Source organism: Primulina tabacum, chromosome 11 (assembly GCF_025594145.1).
Source record: "Primulina tabacum isolate GXHZ01 chromosome 11, ASM2559414v2, whole genome shotgun sequence".
Taxonomy (NCBI): Eukaryota; Viridiplantae; Streptophyta; class Magnoliopsida; order Lamiales; family Gesneriaceae; genus Primulina; species Primulina tabacum.
In genome coordinates, this window is record NC_134560.1 from 16,024,200 (window position 1) to 16,031,234 (window position 7,035).

At 32.1% G+C, this 7,035-nt stretch overlaps 1 long non-coding RNA gene across 1 annotated transcript; it reads right to left on the minus strand.

Annotated features, from left to right (window-relative positions):
* Positions 1-549: 549 nt before the first annotated feature.
* Positions 550-3,821, minus strand: LOC142519317 (uncharacterized). Its single transcript, XR_012813754.1, has 2 exons — positions 3,524-3,821; positions 550-1,187 (listed from the first exon to the last, which is right to left on the minus strand). It is a non-coding gene; the product is annotated as an uncharacterized LOC142519317 (long non-coding RNA).
* Between the last annotated feature and the right edge of the window lie 3,214 nt (positions 3,822-7,035).

Below are 7,035 nucleotides of genomic sequence, written 5' to 3' on the forward strand. Positions count from 1 at the left end.
ACATGCAAATCATATTAAATTTATGCAATCAAAATCATTTAATTAGTCATTTTCTATTTTCGCTAAATTTGCATACAGTTGGATTACGTTATCGCATTTTGGAACTTACAAATATAATATAATTTTTAAATAAATATAAATTTATTTTCACATTTTTTTATCAATAGAATAACATTGAAAAACAAATTGTGTATTAATTGAATTTAATAACAATAATTGGAGTTTTAAAAATAAATTATTTAAGGATAAAATAAAATTTTTAATTGGATTATGTACAATTAAACTATTTACATTAATTCATGCACAAATTTGTCAATTTATCAATAGTCCGTGTATCGAAATAATTTTTTACACTTTTATAACATATAAATAAATTAAAATTAATTATTATCTCATTAGTTATACTTTTATTAATTTTTCATGATTTTTAAAATTTAAAAAAAAAACTTCAATTCAAATTAACGTCATTAAAACCAGTATTTTTAGTTTTATTGCCATGATCAGACCTATATAGCTTTCCATACCAAACTAGAAATACACTTGAGAGGGAAAAACAAACATTCAGTAGTTAGTATAAGGCAATATCAAATATAAAAGATGGTTTAAAATGCATATAAAGGACATAATCGAGTGCGAGTTTACCTCGTACGAGGATTATTTCTCTCACATTGTTATCTACGAAAACTGGTATTTCCCTCATCTTCCATCCATTCCCACTTGGTATCAGTTATTCAACATCCACTGCCTTATGTCAATTTCTAATCACATCCCCACACCCAAATTTCCCATATTTCGCTTCAAACGGAGTGAAGCCACCAGTTTTAAATTGCCTATATTGTATATTACCTCCAGCAGGCCTCATATTCATGGCGATGGTGGGGAAAAGTTTAGGAGACAAATTTCTTGCAGCTGTAAACAATTGTCTGCCCGATTCTTGATTCCCCCATCTTGCACCAAAAATTTTAAATCTTTCTCGATTGTTCAGCAGAGATGTGCTGCTCAACTGCTTTGTGGCGTTGGTGTTTATGTTGCTGCCCGAGGGAGGATTTCCTCGGATCTGAGCGGATGGCTTAATTCTGTCAAGGCACCGGAGGATCCAGTTACCGAGGTTCCTACCAATTTCAATATCCCTTTCTTGAATATTGCGATGCACTTTGAGTGCGACATCAAAAACAACTCGAGTTCGACTGAAATTTGGATCAATTTTCACATGTTAGATGCAAATTTAACCGACTACACAACATGACAACCGTGCAAAGGAGCTATGGATACTATGCTTAAAAGATATATAATATTATTAGAGCGCAAAAAATTAACCAATAACTAAAATGCTTGCTTTAGAAATCATTACGCAATCTAAAGAAGATATGAAGGCCAAAATCAATTGATTAATAGAATCACCTGAGTGATAAGCACTAGCAAAGCAAGGGGTACTGCCCCGACCATATCCAATGGTCAGAGTGAAAACTTAGCCGACAAACATAGAAATGGCAATTTGAGAGGTAACTCAATAACACGATGTAAATTTGACAAGATATTATGGCACAGAATCGTTCGGCATATATAAATCGTAATCCTCAACAAAATTCAATGCAGATAGACTTCATAGTGTAACTCGGAAAAATAAAAGTGGTAATTTATTCCAACTAATAACAACTTAACTCAGGCTGCATCACCACCACCAACATCATGGTACTATAATCTGTTATTTTATTATTAGCTAACATGTGTAATTTCCAAGAAAACAAAAATTATAGTTTTTTAATATCTCTGTACTAAAACTTCATAAAGATTAAAAAAAATGGAAAAAAAGGAGTTGAATCATAACCAAACTCATCCTCCACACTTGTTTGTTATCTCGATCTATACTGAACCCATTAAACAAACAGACAAATAATCGGCTTTTTTGTTTAATTTATCAATAACTCAGTATTATCATACTTTATTAGGTACCTATGGGGGGCATGAGTATGAACATGGGTACTGCCATTGACTTAACCTATTCGTAGATGCAGATGGCAAATGGCAGATGCCTGGGACCGAAAATAGAGGGACCAAAATACAATGCTGTAATTTGTAGTTAAGATCCGAGAATGTTATTAAATACAAGTAAAAGATCAAATACTCAACTTTCCATGTAAAATATGAGAGTTGAACGGTCAATCCAGCTTTAATGTTCACTTGTCTAGCTAGAAGTCAACAATGCATAGCCAATATTAACATAACCATACAGTTAGACGGTGAGGTTGGTCATTCACCATTTTTTTTAGTCCTGTTAAAAATGATTGTGGACATTTCAACATTAGTAAATTGCTGTAGGAACTGCATTCCTCAAACGTCATTGACAGCAAAAACTAAGGCTGAACTATACAACTGAATTCAATTTCTCCACCTGTTCCTTGACCAAACTACGTCAAAGGCTCTAAACTCCTCTCCCTTTTCTTGCCCCGCAAAAGAAAACTCAAAAGTTTTTAATTTGAAAATCATATACAGGTTTGCATTGATTTGTTTCTATCATAGCCCATAGATTTGAAAGTGATGGTTTTCATTTTCCAAAATTTTTGTGTTATTTTTTTAAAATTGTTGATAATAGCAATTTTATCAATGATGAGTGATCGACAGTGACGACTAAGGCTGAACTAAGTTAACTGAAATTAATTAACCGAGTCATACCATGCAACTTTGGACCACCAATTGTGATACCAATCCGCATCTTCTGCAACCCACAAAATAAGGGGGTGTTGACTCGATAAATATTTGATTCATATTGAAAATTACTTAATTCAAGCGAATTTGAAGTTTTGAACATACTCAAACTTTTTTCTTAAGATGTACTCGAAACCAAATTATTTTATTTGACAATTTGCGCCCGCTCACTAGGTTCAATATTTTATAATTTATAAATATAATATAATTATATGTTAAATAAATAATTTAGAGCCTTTGGAGTATTTATTTTCGAGCGATTATCCGATAGCTCGCAAACATATCCAAATATTTTGAGCCGAGCTTGGAATCTAATTCGAGCAAAAACTTTGAAAATTTTCAGACTTCTAGTGATTATCTATTCAAACCAAATTCATGCCTTAAATTTTTCTTCGTTGGATAACGAATCATCCTAAAAGGTCTTATTTTTGCTCATCTTCCATCACAGCAATACCTTAGCAGGATGGCAAACAACTATTGCCATACGGTATCTTTTTCCATTGACACATAACTCATAAACCGCTTTTCAACCGTAAACACCAGAAATTTGGTCAAATTTCACGACCATCCAAATAAGAGTGTAACAAGGATTCAAGTTGAATAGGGGCTTACTAATATTTCCACAAAAGTTTCGAACAAAAATTACAGGAAACACAAATATTCCAGCAGAAAAAAAAACATACTGAATCAAATTCCGAAATCGCAGTAGCATGAAAAGTAATTGATACAATACAAAAACCAATTAGCTACTAGAAAAACACAGAAGCTGAAGGCGATTGAAACAAAAAAATTAAAACTAAACGATGAATATCCGTACCTCTGAACGAATTGACGGGTCTTGGGATATCTAGGGCTAATGAGCCTCCTCTGAAGCTTGAGGGCCAGTTTGTAGGTTCGTTTGAGACCCAAAAAATACGCTGTACCCAATGTGATCTCCCATAGCACCATTTTTATCGGCGTCTGTTTAATTTTCTCCTCGGATCGAAGATTTCAATTCAACAGCAGTACAATATTTTTGTTGCGGAAGAACAAGAGAAGATTGAGAGGAATTTTCAATTTCCCTTTGCTCAAGCCATCTCGGCTGACTATACATATAAATACCTACCTTTACATCATTCTCGTTTTCACAATTTGACCGATTTATTATTTTTATAAAAAAAATATAGTATAATATTAAGTTCATGTTATCTAAACTTTCGTCAAGATATTTGCAACGCCCAGAAAATTTAAAGATCTACGTGAACCATATGCACAAATTATTAAACTCCTTTGTATTTTAATTATATTTTTTAATTGCATTAATTAATTATGTTGTGCATATTGACATGTTTAAAATATACTTTTCTACATTGTTGCATTAAAAATGTATTTTTAAAGGTTATTCGAGTTGCGATCGAGGAACGGAGACCGATGGCTGAAAATAGAAAATGTTTCTATTAAATAGTTGTTTTTAATTATTTAAAATATGAGTGATGTTTTTTCTTATTTTTTTTTAAAAAAAATACGGGGTTTTGAGGTGATTTTATACGCCGGGACGTAAATTTTATCGCTGTTGGTTTTTCAACAAAAATACGAACGTTTTGACAACCCGGCTAATAAATTCACAAACTTATTTAAACAAAACTATTTTAATATTTTAATTAAATTCTAATTAAGCATTAATGGGCCTAATTTGTATGCTTAATGGACCTAAGCTTAATTAAAGAATTATTAACTATAAAATATGTTAATCACCCCCGTAACCCCACAAACACCCACGCCTCCCTCACCCCAACAAATTCAAGGAATCCTTTGCACCTTAAACTCACGGCACACACATCATATTCTTCAAGGAGGATCAAAATTTTGCAAGGAAAAATCAAGCCATCGTCTTCGTGTCGTCGTTCTTCAATCGTCAACGTATAATCGTGCGTTAATAACGCAAAGGCACGCTATATTCTCATTTTACTCATCTTTCACACCATATTATGTGTTTGATATATGATTGCATGAAAAACATGATACAACTTTTATATTTTCGTTTTTATGGTTATACATGCACAAAACAAGAGTTTTTCTTTTTTAAAACTTTTCATAATGATGCACAAAGGGGCTGCCATTGTAGGGGTACTTGAAAGGATGTTTTTCCACATGTTTAAGGGTCCCTAGGTGTTTAAAAGCTGAAAAAAATAGGGAAAGAATAAAAACGAAAATAAACTACTTAAGGGAAAGGACTCTTTAACTAGGAGTCTTTGAGGGTCACGGCTGCTAGATGCGGTTACGGAGGGTCCACTAGACTTAATTGGGCTGCATAGGAGGGATGGGTAGAGGCTGGACATGGTGGTTAAGGGAAGCTAGCCTAGGTTCGAATCATATTAGGACTAGGACTCTTGTGCAGAAAAATTCAGTAGCTTCCTAGGCATATCCAAGGGACTTAATGGGCTGGAATTTGGTTGTATATGGGTTAGTTAGGTGTTATTAAGCTTTGGTTCAAGTTTGGTAAAGTTTGGTTAAGTTTTGAGTCCATACGAGTCAAAACTGGGAAGTACATCTAAGTTTAAAAACGAATAGGGAAACACATAGATTTAAGCTTAATAAAATTATGAAAAATTATATTTAAGCTCAAATAATTATTAGAAGTCTAAGTTTTTAATTTGGAAATTTTATATTAAGGTTTGGTTTAATTCGGGATTAAAACGCATTAACACGTCACATTTAAAGATTAAATTAAAAGTCATCGATTTATGCCAAATAAAAATATAGAAAAATTCGTGTAAGCTTAAATAATTATTTGGGACATGTGATAGTCAATGAAATTAAGAAAATGTCAAAAACGAGAAATTTTATGTCCAGGGATAAAACGATCATTTTACACCTAGAAATTAGTAAACGTCATGGCAGTGTCCTGAATGCTGTTTTATGTGCTAATATGATTATTTTCAATGGTTATGGATGTTTATGGAATTTTTATACGTTAACATGCCAATTTTAAATGTTTCATAATTTAATATGTTAAAACGTTTATTTTAAATGTTTATGATTTAAATATTTATTTTAAACAGTTATGATGTTAAAATGTTTATTTTGAAACTTTTATGGCTTTCTATGATTTTTATACGTTAAAAATTTTATTTTAAATGTTTACGGATTTTAATCTTTTAAAAATGTTTATTTTAAAATATTTATGGATATTTATGATTTTAATATGTTAAATTATGATTTTTAAATGTTTATGAATTTTATGATTTAAATTGGACATTTAAAAGATATGTTGCATGCTTGGTTTCAAAATAAAATGATATTATATGCATGTTTTTATTAAGTGATGGAAACACGACATGTTGAAGGATGTGAAGGGATTGTGACTACAATATGTTGGAAATATCGTGAGGGTTATGGTCCCAGTGGGAGCCCGACAATCGTGTTTCCGTTGATACGAATACGAATATGATGATATGATTGGAGATGTCGTGAGGGAGAAGGCCCCAGAGGGAGCCCATTTATGGGAAAAGGCCCCAGAGGGAGCCCCGACGATCGTATTTCCAATGACATGATATGTTAATACATAGGCCAAAGCCCAGTTGATCAGTGAGAGTGTTGCTGGTGTCCCCGCCGCCCAGTAATGTGGTTTCTTTAGATGGATCAATCGCCCAATACGTTTAAGAATACGAGTCACAATCACGATCTGAATTCAACAAACACGAATATGAACATGAGTATGAATATGATGGTATGAATATGTTGATATGAATATGGATACGAATATGAATATGTTTATGTTTATATGAAAATGTTTACGCATAAGATTTTGAAAATGTTTTTATTTAAAGGTTTTATGCATCATGAAAATGTTTACGAAAATATTTATGTTTATGCATCTTCATGAAAACGATATTTTAAGTACAAATATTTTTCACTGTTATATGTTAACTGTATTACGTATTACTCGTTATCAAGAATATGACGTGTTGAGTCTTTAGACTCACTAGGTGTGATTGATGCAGGTTATATTGATTATGAATATGATAATGGAGGTCTTGATGGTTGACTTTGCTGGACTGAAGGTGCACATAACCCGATGACCCACGCTAGTTTTCCGCACTAGTTATGATTTATGATTTTAAGTAATGTTAAAGATATTTTATGACTTTTTTTATTTATGTTTTGAGAGGTTTTTGAGAGATTATAGTATGGGCTGTATTTCTAAAATATATAGTTGGTTGTTTTATTTTAAAATGATGTCCAAAATATTTTATGTAATTTTTGGTGGTTCAGCCAATGCTAGGGAGGTTTAAAAAAAAATTTCTAGCACGTTTTAAGAAAACGAATAGCAGACGTTTCAATATTAAT